At 37.9% G+C, this 16,780-nt stretch overlaps 1 pseudogene; it reads right to left on the reverse strand.

Annotated features, from left to right (window-relative positions):
- Positions 1-11,887: 11,887 nt before the first annotated feature.
- LOC145014399 (receptor-like protein kinase THESEUS 1 pseudogene) lies at positions 11,888-15,043 on the reverse strand (annotated as a pseudogene).
- Positions 15,044-16,780: the final 1,737 nt, after the last annotated feature.

The following is a 16,780-nucleotide window of genomic DNA, read 5'->3' on the forward strand; positions in this document are numbered from 1 at the left end:
GTGTAAGAGTCTTGTTTACTTGGAAAGATGACCAAGTCACCCTTCACTGGTACTTGCGAAAGGGGTGAGGGTTTATTGGATCTCATACACATCGATGTTTGTAGGCCCTTTAGATCCACCACAGGGGATGCGAACCACTTCTATGTGACTTTCACCGATGATTATAGCAGATATGGGTATATCTACTTGATCAAGCACAAGTGGGAAACCTTTGAAAAGTTCAAAGAGTTTAAGCAGGAAGTGGAGAATCAGTTGGGCAAGAAACCAAGATGCTTCGATCCGATCGAAGTGGAGAGTACCTAAGTCTTGAATTCCACGACTAGCTCAAGGAATGCGGAATCGTTTCGCAATTGATGCCACGTAGGACACCACAGTTGAATGGTGTTGCTGAGAGGCGTAATCGGACCTTGTTGGACATGGATCGTTCCATGATGACTCGTGCTTCACTACCTATCTCATTCAGGGGGTATGCCTTAGAGACTGCCGCCCATATCCTTAACTTACTCCCTACCAAGAAGGTTGCCAAAACGCCTCACGATATGTGGACAAGGAAAGCTCCCTCGTTGGCACATATCAAGGTTTGGGGTTGCGAGGCTTTCGTAATACGAGAGACTCACGACAAGCTCGAACCTCGTAGTGAGTGGTGTATTTTTATCGGCTACCCGCAGAATTCTTTTAGGTATCTCTTATATAGACCGAGTGACAATGTTGTCTTCGTTGCGAGGAGAGGGGTTTTCCGAGAATGAGAACTCATAAGCCAAGGGGTATAGGAGGCAAATCGATCTTGAAGAGATTCAAGAGTCGAGAAATGAAGGAACCTCTAACGCTGGCGCTCAAACTGAGGAGGAAACTTCGGTTGAACCGATTGACGAGTATTTACCTCTTAGACGTTCCGAAAGAGTTAGGTTTCAACCCCAGTTTTATGGTTTTCATATTACTACAGAAGGGGATACGTTTATTAGTGATAGTACACTAGTAAATTTGGACGAACCTAACAGCTACAAGGAAGCCATGGCAGGCCCAGATTCTGCAAAATGGAAAGAGGCTATGGACAGCGATATTTAGTCCATATATGACAACCAAGTCTGGAATTTGGTTGACAATGTGTCGGGTCGTAAGACAGTCGGGTGCAAGTGGATCTTCAAGAAGAAGACTAACATGGATGGGAAGGTACACACTTATAAGGCGCAATTGGTTGTGAAGAGCTTTACTCAAACTCCCGGAGTTGACTATGACGAGACCTTCTCACCAGTTGCAAAGATAAAGTCTATTAGGGTGATGCTGGCCATTGTTGCATTTCATGATTATGAAAAATGGCAGGTGGATGTCAAAATCGCTTTCCTTAATGGAAATTTGGCTGAGGATGTTTACATGAATCAGCCAGAGGTTTTTGTCAATGTGAAGCACCCAAATAGAGTGTGTAAGCCTGATAAGTCCATTTATGGACTAAAACAAGCATCTCGCAGATGGAACCTTTGTTTCGTTGAGAAAGTCAAAGAGTTTGGTTTTCTGTAAAGCGAGGATGAATCATGTGTATATGTCAAAGCCAGTGGGAGTATAGTAAGCTTCCTCATATTGTATGTCTATGACATACTACTCATAGGAAATGACGTCCCAACCCTGCAGGAAGTCAAGTCCTGGCTTGGGAAGTGTTTCGCTATGAAGGACCTCGGAGAGGCTGCCTATATTCTAGGAATAAGGATAGTGAGAAACAGGAATAAAATACTAATATGACTTAGTCAAAATACTTACTTGGACAAGGTACTAAAACGTTTTAGTATGGAGAGTTCCAAGAAAGAGGATTTACCAATCCAAAGTAATGCCAAGCTGAGTAAGACTCAAAGTCCGAGTACCGAAGTCGAGATAGTAGAGATGAGGCGAGTACCTTACGCTTCCGCAAGTGGCTCGATCATGTATGTTATCACTTGCACTCGCCCTAATGTGGCCTTCGCTTTGAGCATGGTCAGCAGATATCAAGCGAACCCTGGTAAAGCACATTGGACTGCAGTCAAGATTATTCTTAAGTACCTTCGGAGGACCAAAGAATGGTTTCTAGTCCTCGGTGGGAGTGATGACTTAAAGGTGTGAGGGTATTGTGATGCCAGTTTTTCAGACCGACCGAGACAACTATCGTTCTCAGTCAGGCTGGGTCTTCACCCAGAATGGAGGAGCAGTGACTTAGAAAAGTTCCAAGCATGAGACTATAGCTGATTCAACGTGCGAATCAGAGTACATAGTGGCGAGAGAACCGTCAAAAGAAGCAATATGGATGAAGAACTTCATCGGAGACCTTGGAGTTGTTCCAGCTATAAAGGAGCCTATGGAAATTTTATGTGATAATGAAGGAGTGGTTTCCTTTACCAAGGAACCAAGGGATCATGGCAGATCTCGACATATCGATAGGAAATATCATTTTATTCGACATCGGGTGGAAGAGGGACTCCTTATAATGAAGGGGGTATCGTCGGAGGATAACCCAACAGATCCCCTCACGAAGGGACTGGGTAGGGTGAAGCACTTGCAGCACGCTAAGAGCATCAGGCTGAAAGACGATATTATTTTATATTAGATAGCTTCGAAACGTGTAATAGATAAATTGTAATTAACATTTGATGATTAAATAAATGGGTATTATTTATAAGTAAAGTTATTGTATTATGTTGATTGTTTACCTATTGTTTCGCTTTGCATGTTTTGACTTCCAGAATAATAAGATTATTTGAACATTCCACAGTCGCTCGTACTTTGGGAGTAGGTATGAAAGAAGATTGTCATTAATTGGTTTGTAGATTGTCTAAAGTGTATTAGACATAGCAAAATTTTGCTACAACGTTCATGAGTGCTTATGAATTTGATTTTAGCATTGGATTTGACCCGCGCTTGCTGGTATCACTTCATGGAATTTATCTTCAGTGATCGCAAGACGATAATATCATATGGTCTTAAAACCTAGATATATGGTTTGTCATTTACAAGTCGGTTGTGCATTGATAATGCGTAAACGCATCAGTAACTTGATGTTATAAAACGCATAATTGTGTATGATTTGATGAGTGAATGGTAAATGCATATAAGTCGAAGTTTATCTGTTTCTTTTATCCTAAGAGGGTAAAAGCGATATATGGGCCCCTCGATGATTTGGTTTGACTTATGTGCACGGCCCGATCAGGACTGAGTTGATGTGTTCAATTAAGTTCTATGCCAGACGAATCAGAGATCGAGAAATAAACTGTTGGACAATAAGTATGACTTAGTTCCATGCGGTTGTCTGCACGATATCTAGAACACAAGAATATACAGTCACTTATCTAAAGGACAGGTTACTGATAAGATTAGAGTTCGACAGCGTCTTTGAGAGCTACGATTGATAATCGGATAGTACTTGCATTTATAGTTACTAGACTTATCCAAGTGTGAGACTGTTGGATTAGTGTCTAAGCTCATAACTATATTTGGTAAGTACTTGACCCGGTTGTGCATGGTCCTTTTGGGTTGCCTTCACCAAAGCAACTAGATAGGATGATTTATGAAGAGAGAGGTTATTATGGTTTATTAATATATTATATGATTAATATATTAAAATAGAAATCATATAGTTTAATTAATATTAGACAAGAACTAATTAAGAATTAATTATGTGGCTAAAAGACATTAATTAAATAAAGGGGATTAGAACTATCAATTGTGTGATAGTTGAATATTGGGCTGAGAAGCCTTATGGATTAAGCATGGATGAAATTAAGGATGTGTCCATTTTAATTTCGGCCATTGAGGCCTTATTCCAGAAGGTTCTCAAGTTACTTAGGGCCTAAGTCATCTAATTAGGGTTTTGACTGAAACCCTAGAAGCTCAAGTATATAAAGACCCCTAAGGCTTAGAAAATAGGCCACTTGTCTCCTTGGAACCCCAGAGCCGATTTTTGCCTCTCATATTCTCTCCTTTACATCATTCTCTTTCTCTTGGTGTTTGTGAGCCATTAGAGGTGTGACACTTGTGACACTAAGCTTCTTGAAGACCAAAGAATTCTTCTAACCATTGAAAAGTACTATCTAAACTAGTTTCATACAGATTTCGATTTCTATGTATGCTAGATTAGGGTTTCAAAGTCTTGGATGAATTGCATGTACAATAGAGAAACCTAGATCCAAGCATTAGGATTTTGTATAAGCACATAGGAATGTTCTTTTGTATAAAACCCATCAGGTTAGTCATGGATTTCAGGCGAGCTAGTTATCTAATTTTATTTTGTTATACCTGGCTATTTGTTTAAGGCAACTATTATATTTTATCATTATTTGTAAGAACCTTTTATTCAAACTTAGAAATGAAATTCAATTATTGTTTGTTTATCATTGTACGTGTGTTGTATATATTCAATTTCTTGTGATCCATGAACTAAGTTGCACAACCCGACATGTTCCGCTGCCTTGGCCAGAGTGTGACAAAAGTGTCGTTTTATGACTTTGAAGAGAGAAATCTTGAACTCCAGACTTTTATATGTGGTGAATAGCACAATTGTGGTGTACCTTGAGGTCACACTATAATAGTTCGGAGTGTATCAAGTTGCATACCAAAGAGGAATTATATGTTCTCTATCAAATACATCTAAATTGGAAATACCAAATCAAATGATAATCATGTTATCCCTATTTTAATCAAATTTGGATTTGGAATTATGAAGAACAATTATCATCATGACTTCTTTTTAGATACTAAAAATAACAAAAACAAACTATAAGTTAGAAATACATAACATATTTAAGAACATTCCAAGAAACTTCGTGTTCAAAGTTGGTCCCATCACTTTTAATTTGCTATTGATCCTTTGCTACCTCAACAAAATCATCTTCATCATCATGTGGTCGTGCATTTTCGATGTTGTGATAAAATGTTGTTGAATCTATTCACATTTCTTTATAAATCAATAAATTTTGTGTATATTTCTTGGTGTGTGCGATAGATCTTATGCCTATTTCATAGTGAAACGTTTATGTATAGTGGATCCAAAATGATCCTACTAGAAAATGCACAGGACCAATGATACTATCAGTTGTAATCACAATCCAAGAACCTACAAATGTGATTTCCTAATTTGCAGTCCATAGGTGGTGGTACATTTACCGTCATTTTAAGTGAAAATAAAATAAAAATAAATTTAGGTTAGAATAAATACCATTTGAGTTGAATACTTTAAGTACATGTATGAAAAAATAATAGATTCTTAATGTATATTTAGAATAGGAAATCTTTAAAGTGACACATATGTTAGTCCTCTATTGCCTTATGGAGTTAAGATTATCAGTAGCAGGATATCAATTTGAGTTTAGCTAGTTGTTCATAATTTGGTGGTTCAACTAGTCCAATGTATGTTTTATAAGGATGGAAATGAGGTTATGTGCTTCAAGAGGACTAGAACATCTCGAAGGCTCCCACAACTCATTGAGATGATTGTTCAACTAAACATATTGGAAATGGATTTAATTTTTTTAATTTTCTTTGGAGATGGAGAATATGAGAGTTGAGCAAAGACAGTGTGAATATATTATGGTGAAGTAAGAGATTATTGATGAGGCAACATAAGTTAGATCTTGTAAGGAATTTCTTCCTTAAGTTGTATTTTGTAACTTTTTGTAAATGAAATTCTCGATCATTAACTAGCAAAAATATGTAGATTATGTATGTATGCCATAATGATCATCTTCTAGTGAATTGAAAAAATTAATTGCTAAACTAAAAGTGTCTTTTTGGTGTAATTATGTCATAATGACAATCTTTTCTCGATTTATAATCAACCAAGATCACCGGTTATATAGCCGCATTCAAAGCTAAAACCCACTTACCCTCCCCCCCCCCCCCCCCACCCCTCCACACACACACACATATTCCTACAAAGAAAAAATGACTGCTACAATCTAGGACAAATATCACCTCATTCAAATAATAAGGCATACGATCTTCAATTATTTTGAGTGAAGCAAAATGGTTGTCCCAATTTAAGCACACCATGGCATCATATGAAGATAAGGGAGAAATAGTTGAACAACTATGTAAATTGCTTCATATCACACAAAAAATGATTTCACAATTGTATATATTAGTAGGAGCGGGAATAAAGATGATGAGAAACTTCAATCCTTATTAAGTGTCATCAATGAGCTTCATCAAGGGTGGTTATGAAGGACACACCGATTGAAAACCTCATGGATTTGTGAAGGAAGTGACTACGTGATGTTTGTTTTTTGTTTAGTATCATTTTTGGCAAGGACAGGAATGTATTAAACTTGCAAGTTGTTTTTTTTTATCTTTTTGGAAAATGTACTTGATAGGGATGTATATATAGTATTTTCTTTTGAATTGTATTTAATATACTCAAAACTTTCTCCTTCTTGTTCTGCTTCAACTATCTATTGACTAAATCAATTTCACATAAACAAAATTGACATGAAAGATGCCTACAAATTAGTTATTGAAACTTGTTTAGCTTATGCTTTATAATAGATAGAAGGAAAAATCAATTATATTGGGGATCAGGTTTTACATTCACTTAGAAGAGGATGTCATTTGAATCCTTCTTCAATTAGATGAGATAAGAGGATATGATAAAAGAGGATAAGGAGACGATGGAGCGTTCTTGATGAAGAGGGATGAGATGAGAGAAAGAGAGCCAAACGAAGACAACATGAGAGAACATAATGGGTTTTATAATCTTCTATGAGCTGCATCATAACCACATGGAAAGTGGTAACCAGGTGTAACATCCCAAAAATATTAAGTAAAAATTTTGTTTAAAATCAACCAAACCATTAACCATGTATTTCAAAAACCATTAAGTATGTCATAGAAGAAAACAGTTATCAGAGTACAATCCCAAAATCATAAAATGTTGACATAGGTAGATGTGATGCGATCATGTTGGACCCTTCCCTTTTGAACTGGAAGTACCTGAAAAATATTTAAACATAAATCGTAAGCACAAATTTTAGTGAGTTTCCCCAGAATACCACATACCATACATCATACATGCATATCATACTAAAGCATATAATGGGTCTATTTCAACCCTGAGTCCCTTCCGAATCCATGAGTCCCTTCCGACTCCTTCGGTATCTTTCAACCGGTACAGGTCTATTTCACCCTACAGCTAAGCATACAATCATACTAACAAGAGTCACAAAGACAACAAGCACATACATGCATATTAGTAAGTGTCACAAAGGCCACTACTATCCTACAACATAATCTAGTTGATTGGAATTGGTGCCTTCCATCCACAAGTATAGTGAGGAGGCTCACCTCAATCTGATGATAAACAAACCACACTCTCGGGTTGCTGCTACCATGGCTCCTCACACTAAACATATTTGAAATCAAACCTTATTATTAATCAGGGTAACAATCTATAATAAATGGTCCAGATTACATTCCATCATGCTAAGGGTAAAACGCCATTTTGCTCTTTCCCACTACTTGACCCAAATAACCATAATGACCTAAGGCTCAAAAATGGCCCAAAAGGCCTTCTGGTGAGTACGTCATGCGTACAACCTCATTACGCCCAATGTATTGGGCTTAGATAGGAAGGGAATTTGGGCTTACCCCAATTACATTGTACGTACCTGGAGGGTACACTTAGCATACTGCACTGATGTCCAAATCTTGCTATTAAGCACTTAATGCTTAAATTCCAAATGTCCAATTCACAGATCTAACTCTTAAGAAGGTCTTAATTGATAAATTCAACAACTTGATGCCTTAGCATGGCTCAAAGAGGCCCAAAACCAAACTCTAAGTTTCTAACTTCATATTATGAACAACAAATCTTGCATGGCTGGACCAAAGAGATCAAGATACGAATTTTATGCACTAGATACCTTATAAACATCAAGAAATGCTAACCTAAGATTCTAGAGTAGCTTTTACTCACAAGAATCAACCCATGGGACCAAAATATACCAAAACCCTAAGCTAAACTAGATCTAAATAATGAATTATAGAGGTTGAGACATTATACCTCCACAAGGATGGTCAAGATGAAAAAATTATGTATTTACAAGCTCCAAGCCACCAAACACTTCTCCAATGAGCTCTTTCTTCTTCAAGATGCACCAAAACCCACCAAAACACTCAAAAGGATCAATACTCTCACAAAAAGGGATAGGGTTTTGAAGGGACTGCTTTAGGACAATGGAGGTTGGTGATAAGAGAGGCCTTGAGGGTCATAAGCTGTTTAAATAGGGTCAAAACCCTAAAAATTAGCGTTTAAGGCTTGCATGAATATGCCAAGCATACCCATATGTACACCCAACGTACGTGAAGGAATCTACGACCCTTTTTTAATGACCTGCACCCGACATACCTATCACGAATGCCCAACGTAGGGACCAATTTGCAAACTTTATATAAATCAAGCCCAGAATATAAAGTACCTGGAACACGGTTGTTACCAGCAAACCGATTGAACCTACTCAAGTGGCTAAATGGTATCAAAATTAAAAGTTTAAGAACTTAATTAGGACGATTAGAACTTTAAAAACCGAATGATGACTATATTGATACTTACATGGTCAAAAAAAACTTAATACTCCTTATCTAAAATCTAAAGAAGATTTGTCGGTGGGCGTGGGGTGTCATGATGAAGATGAAGGGTATAGTGAGGTTGGATTGTGTGGGAAATGTCATATTTAATTCTAAATATTCATTAAAAAAATAAAAAATATATATATTGAAATAACAAATTAGTCATCTTCCTTTCGGAGTAACTAAAATTATAATAAAACCATAACATTGTAACATTTCAATGATGATGTATTTTCAATTTTAGCCTAAGTATGAATATTTATTGCATTTTAAACCCTTGTGATAAAAATGTTGCAAAATGGCCCATAGTGGCATTTTTGTAATTTCTGGGGAGTGGGCACATATGTTGGGTGTACATATTGTACGTTAGGTGTACATGGTGAGATCCCAAACCCTAAGTTGTAGGGTTTTAGACGCTGTTTAATCATTCTTATGGCCTCCAAATCTCTTCTCTCATCAGCCCCAACCACATTTCAACCCTCTAGCAAACCCTAGTCCCTTTGAGGCCATTTTGAGCTTGGTATGTGTGTTTTGGTGATCTTAAAGGAAGAAGGAAGGAGAGGAGATCACCCTAGAAGTGTAGAGCACCTTGGATCCAGGATCACATCAACTTTGGACACTCTTTGAAGGTAAAAAGCTCTAAACTTGATGAAGTTAGGCTTAGATCTAGTTTACCCATGAAGTTTGTACACTTTTGGTCCCATTAGCTTGGTATTTTAAGTATGATCTACTCCAATCCATTGAGTTTGTCCTTTCAGGCGTTTTGAGTGGTCTAGAAGCATAAAAATATGATCTTGGCTCTTAGTTCTTCCCCATGCATGAGTTTGGTTGTCGTAATGGCTTAAGATGTTGCGGTTTTTAGTATTTAGCACTTATCGGCCATGTTAGACCATAAAAGTTGGAAAATTTATGGTCAAGGACAACATTTGGGGCTTAGATCTTTAATTAGACATAAGGACTTAAGCATTAATAACTTAATAAGTTAGGAAGGAATCCAGCTACATATGTCGAGCGTACCACTTGGTACACTGCATGTATGCGGTCAAGCCACCGTATCTGGTCAACGACCGAGTATGCCCCACGTTCAGCTGGGAACTCCCACCGTACGCAGTTGGGTTAACTCGGTTGGTTTGTCGACTTTGACCTTTGATCAAGTTTACGTAAGGGTATTTTGGATATTTTGAGTGGATTTTGAGAGTAGTCATTATTTTGGTGTATGGGTGACCAATTGAGCTGACATTCAGAGTTGCGTTCTATTCGACAATCACATTTCATTATGAGAGGTGAGTTTTTCTCTCACTATACTTGTGGGTCGAAGGTACCAATGTCGGCCCACTAGATTGTGTATCCTGGTATAGAGGATGCTGATATGTTATAGTAATCTGTTAGATCGGTATCTTGGTAAATAGGGTGTAGTATGTGGTAGTGGTCAGTAGATATTCTTGTTGTCTGATGACTGGTTATATGTATATCTGTCTATTGAATATATGTTATGTGTTATGTATATGTCGACATAGTGTGGTTGGGTTGAGATAGTACTGCTTTGTACGGTAGCAAACAAACCCAAGACCAAGTCAGACATAAGTTGTGGGCCTGTAGGGCAAGCCAGACTTATGTTGTGGGCTTGAGAGTAAGCAATATATAAAGTGTGGACATGAAGGGCAAGTCAAACTCATACTGTGGGCTCAGGGGTAATCTAGTATGTTATTTGTGGACCCAGTATATGTTGTTATATGTTTGTGTATTGGTACTTTGGGGGAACTCACTAAGCTTTGGCTTACAGTTTCAGTTTATTGTTTCAGGTACTTCAGATGATCATGGCAAGGCAAAGGCATGATCGTGCACATCTTTATATTTTTATGTTATTGGGTCTTCGGAAAACTCTAATTTCGGATAATACTTTTGAAACAACGGATTTTTAAACACTTTAGGGATGAAATGGGGTTTTTTTTTTTTATGATTTTGGGATGTTACAATAATGGAGCTAGCTCATGGTGTTTTTTTATATAAGGCTATAAGGAGTGGTCACCACTCCAAAAATGCAGCCACGTCATCGTCACATCAATGTCACTTCCAACCACTTCCCATGACAATTCCTTCGGGATGGTCACCACTCCACCTCACCAATATCATTTTTTTTATTTTAGTTAAACATTTAATAAAATAATATTTACTTGACAATATAATGTTAATTAAAAATGAAAACAACATAATTAATAATAAAAGTAACATAATTATAAAATAAAAATTACATAATTTCGAAATACATGTTACATAACTAAAAAACAATAAATAATTAAAAATACAATGTTAATTTGGCTAAATTTTCTATAGGAAATATTTACTGACGTGCGTAATTCCCTAAATTTTTTCTTCCGTCAAGCACCGTAGAGAGACACACCACCAACCATAAACATGACTCGTAACGCCACCTAGGCATGGTGTTTATGCCCACCAATCACATTAATTGCCTCCATCACTCCCCCACTCCGGACATCATAAAAAACAATCTTGTAAAAATCTCGACTATGCTCCGATTAGTCTCTAGGCGTTATCGGACCGACCAAGGTGGGTCCAATGATCCACCTAATTTTTTTAATTTGGCTAAATTTTCTATAGGAAATATTTACTGACCTGCCTTTAAAAAAATTTAGGACCTACCTTGCCTATAAATTTTTTGAATTTGTATAGAAAATATTCTATAATAAAATTAGTGAGTTATATGGTTTCCTATTTTAGATTCGTCAGTGGATCATTAATCCATATCTAGACAATGAGTAAAATTATAAAAGCTAGTGAATTTTGAAAACTTTAAAGAAATTCTATTTTAAGAGAAACTATTTGAGTAATGATTAGAATTATATTACCCATATTAAACTATTTTAGTTTAGGGTCTCTAACTAATGACCGACTAATCCCTAGTCGTTTGGTGATTAACTTAGTACCGTCTAACAATTTTACAACCTTGATTAAAAAAAAACCATTTTGAACAAGAATCAAAGAAAATAACATACACGACAAAGAAGAATTTCTACATTTACCGTAGATTTTAATTATAAGTTAGTATATAATATTAGTATTATAACAAATCTGGATATTTTAACATTTAACCAACTCGTAATCCAAATTTTACAATTTCAAACAATAAACCACACTCACTCTAATCTTCTGCATCCATTATTCCATTTTGTTATCTTATTTCGATTATAATTTTTAAAACGCATAACCAAACATAACATGCCATCAATTTATATTGTTATTTAACAAGTGAATATTCAAAATAAAATAAAAAAATTAACACGACATAGACTTCATATAAAGCACTTTGTTCATTTTTAATATTTGGTATTCGAATTCACCATTACATACCAGGAATGAAACATTAATCAACCACATAAACTTCACAATTGATGATCGATTCAATCACCATTATCAATCATCTTCCTCGTGGATGCACAATCTGAGAAAACACATTACCTATCGAACCATCTTCCCCATGATTACCTCTCCTAAACTCATCCCCATCAATCATACTCACACTATTATCAAACCCCTCAAGTGGATTCAACATGATCCCCTCAATATGATTCATACTGTTATCTTCCACCTCCACAAGAGCCGATGTCTCTTCAAGTTGCAATGCATACTCCAGATTCCACAAAACATCACCCATCGAAGGCCTATCAACACCGTATTCCTCCAAACATTTCTCCACAGTTTCACCATATTTCTTCAACGATGAAGAATTCACCTTCCCCACAAGTTTCTCATCCATAATTTGATCCAATTTCCCATCTTTTTGCCATTTTAGACCCCATTCGGCTATGTTCACTTGGTCTCTCGGAAGAACAGGGTTCAAAGCCGGCCTTGCGCACAAAACCTCAATCAAAACAACTCCAAACGAATAAACATCGGATTTTTCGGTTAACTGCTGTCGTCGGAAGTATTCCGGATCAAGATATCCGAAACTACCCTTCACAGCAGTGCTGACATGAGTCTGGTCGATGGCGGGACCCGCCTTCGACAACCCAAAGTCAGCAACTTTTGCGACGAAATTTTCGTCCAAAAGAATATTAGTTGTCTTCACATCACGGTGGATCACACTCTGTGATGCACCTGTGTGAAGATAATGTAGGCCCCTCGCGGCCCCGATACAGATCTCCAATCGTTGTTTCCATGACAACGACGGGAGATCTGTACCATACAAATGGCTCCTGAGAGGGCCATTTGCCATGAACTCGTATACGAGAATCATTTCGGATCGTTCGTCACAGTGACCGATGAGTGAAACGAGATGACGGTGTCGGAGCTTTGATAACATATCGATTTCGGTTCGAAACTCCACGAGACCTTGTTCGGATCGTGGGTTTCCCCGTTTAATCGCGACAAGTGTCCCATCTTCCATTGTTCCCTTATAAACCCGCCCAAAACCACCAACTCCAAGTAGCAACTTTTCATTGAATTTATTCGTCGCGTCCATGATTTCTTGAAAATTAAAGGTTTTTCCAAGATTACATGAAGGTATAGAAATCGTTGACATCTTTGTCATGGTGATTGAATGTGGAAGCCATGGTTTCGTATGAACCGGTTTGGACCCACGACCCGAAACCCAACAATAACACAACCCGGAAAAAATCACCGCCAAAGCTGCCCCAAGAACCGCCACTATCACCACCACCATTTTCCTCTTCTTGTTCGCCTGAGAAACAACCAGATTCGCCACCGGATCAACCCCGTCGAAGCTTTTTGCTCCATTGCTGATCTTTAAAACTTCAAGACCATTCAAGATCGCATTTGGGTCTTCTGAATCGGTTTCTGGCCCCACACTAACAGATAAAATATTCGAATCTGTTGAAACTGTGACAAAATCTTTGTAAACAGGCACATCCAGGTTTCCGGTGAAGCTTGATAAATCCAGATCGGAGAAGGCATTATCAGAATTTATATACAGATTGAAAACAAGAGTATCCAAAGAAGTGCTCACGATATCACAGAAATGGACACGAACAAAATACATGAAATCAGGATCAACGGGAAGAACCCAAGTGATGTTAAAGTTCAAATTCGCGACTTTTGCATCTCCCAATGTTTGACCCGTTGCATACACCCAATTCGGTGCAATTTCAGGCGTCAAATTTTCTGGGTACTTCACGAGTGAAGGAGTTATGGAGACATTTGCAGCCGAGCTATTAACATGAAGATACTGCTCATCGTTCTCCCAAATTCTTCCTAAAGTATCGTTTTGTGGTGTCAATTTTGGGCCACCCATGTTTAATCGATAAACGGTTTCAAACGCGAGTTCGGAAAGCCCGGTAATTGGGGAGGATTGGGACAATTTTGTCGCTTGATCAGGGATTAATTCATCAGGGATTGAAACGACTTCGATTGCATTAACGAATGCAATTGAATTGTTTGATGGGATAAAGTTAAGAAGCAATGTGTTAGAAGTGACATTGATGGAATACTCTTTTGAGATGAATTTAGAGCCGGTGTAGCTTTTGAAACTGTAACTGTTCAAGAGGACGAAGTTTTCTGTAACTACAGTGAATGAAGATGAAGTAAGGTTGTGGTCTGGAATCGGGTAAAAATGGAGTCGGATCCAATGTCGACCTTGTTTTCGGATATTGAATATGTAGGTTGAAATGGCAGTGAAAACTCGTGCAGATTGGTGAATTGGTAATGGAACTGCTGATTTCGATTGGATAAAGTATGAATCTTGTTCGGTTTTTAGGGAAAATGATGATTGAATTGAATCAGGGAGATAAATTTGGCCAAGAAATGTGATGTTTTTTGAAGAACCACAAGCAATTAAGTAGTTATCAGGAGGAATGAATGAAGCAGAAGATGAGTGATAAAGATATAAAGATACAAGAACAATAACAGAAGATACCCAATTCACAATACGCATTTTTTCTTGATAAATCTCCAAATTAATAGAAAATAGAAGAAGCTAATTGCACCTTAATGAATCAAATTCATGGTAATGAGCAGTTGGGAACCCCAAATTGTCGCAAAAAAGAAGGTAATTGGACCTTAAAGATTCAAGATTCATGAAACAAAGCAATTGGGTGATCCAATCTGGTACCCAAAAAGCAAAAAAATTGAAGAGAGAAATGTCGAATTCCTGCAAACCTAAAGAACCCCAGAAATATTTCTGTTGAATTGTAGAAGTAGGGTTTGAATTGGATGAAGGGGAGTTGAAGTGAAGAGAGAAAAACGAAAACCTCAGTAGGATGTGAAGATGCCATGAAAACTCCATTATAAAGGTGGAAGTGGACACAGCTCTTTCCAGGCTGCCAAAAGAACTGGCTTGAATGGACCCACAATCAAACTGGAAAGAATCAAGATGAAAATATAACTCAGTTCGATTCAATCTCAAACAGCTGGTGTCAAATGATTTACGAGTAATTTCATTTATTTCATGAGTAGCGTATCTTTGATTTGGGTCAGTGTTGCAGAAAGCACCATGAAAGTTCTGCAACTGAGCTGTGTTTTCTTTTTATTCTTTTTTATCTTTTCATTTTATTATTATTATATTGTTATAAGCTCACATTGCTTAGCTATATTTAAAGTTTATTTATTATGTTAAGTCAAAGCTATTTTCAAAAAAAGTCAAGAATTTGAGAGGATGGTTTACTACATATTTTGTTATTAAATGATTTTTTTCAATATTATTTATCATTATTTTTCTGATTATTCATAAATTATCTATTATCTGGTATCGTCCGCAATATCGATTATCTTATTTATTTAAAAAAATAGATGAAATGTTAATTAATATATATTGTGTCATTTAAGATGGTAATGTATTATACTATCGAGTAAAATGGTCTTGTTTCATGCACAGCCACCAGTAACTCATACTCAAATTCCGGTACATCTTAGTGGCCCCCGGGTGAATAGAGAAGTGAGACTTATGAGCCTCATACTCAAATTCCGGTACATCTTAGTGGCCCCCGGGTGAATAGAGAAGTGAGACTTATGAGCCTCCTCCAGAACCATATGTCCGACCTTACCAGACATCGGAATCCATACCCGACCGTAAAGGGTCAATAATCCCCGACTATCTTGCATGAATCTGGTGATCTCCCCTCTAATCCTCTCCAATTTACAATTCTCATGTCGCACACCCTCGGCCTGAGCATCTCTAATCAATCCTATCAGTGGAGAATCCACTAATATTCTCATACATGCCGCTGAAACAGATGATCCGTCCGTCTTGTGGCTCAGGGCGTCCGCAACCACATTCGCTTTACCTGGATGGTAAAGGATCTGACAGTCGTAGTCCTTGACTGCATCCAGTCACCTGCGCTGCCTCATGTTTAGGTTCGGCTGATCCATGATGTATCTCAAACTCTTGTGGTCCGTGTATATGGTACATCGAACCCCATAGAGAAAATGTCTCCAAATCTTAAGAGCAAATACCACCGCTCTCAACTCCAGATCGTGTGTGGGATATTTTATCTCATGCGGCTTTAGTTGTCGCGATGCATAGGCTATCATCCATCCTCTCTACATAAGGACTGCTCCCAATCCAGTGATCGATGCATCACATAATACTATGAAATCATCAACTCCCTCAGGGAGTGTCAACACTGGCGCCTCGCAGAATCGCTGTCTTAAAGTCTCAAACGCAGTCTGTTGCTCAGGGCCCCACCGGAAATCTACCTCTTTCCTCGTCAGACGAGTAAGGGGTACCACAATCTTGGAGAAATCATGTATAAATCCCCGGTAGTACCCTGCCAATCCCAAGAAGCTCCTAATATCTAGGGGAGATTTCGGAACCTCCCACTGCATAACCGCCTCGATATTGGCTGAGTCGACCAAAATCTCATCCTAGTTAACGAGGTGTCCAAGGAACTGAACCTCTCGTAACCAAAACTCACACTTCGGGAACTTGTCATATAACCGTTCTCGCCTCCAAACTCTCAATAGCTCATAGAGATGCTCCTCGTGTTGTTCTTTGGTCTTGGAATACACCAAGATAACATCTATGAACACAATGACTGAGCAATCGAACATCGTTTTGTACACCCGATTCATCAGGTCCATAAACACTATCGGCGCGTTAGTGAGCCCAAACGGCATCACCACGAACTCATAATGTCCATAACGAGTCCGGAACGCGGTCTTCTCCACGTCCTCCTCCCTAACCCTGACCCGTTGGTATCTGGACCTCAGGTATATCTTGGAGAACCAAGAT

Source organism: Lactuca saligna, chromosome 9, assembly GCF_052625555.1.
Source record: "Lactuca saligna cultivar CGN05327 chromosome 9, ASM5262555v1, whole genome shotgun sequence".
Classification (NCBI taxonomy): Eukaryota; Viridiplantae; Streptophyta; class Magnoliopsida; order Asterales; family Asteraceae; genus Lactuca; species Lactuca saligna.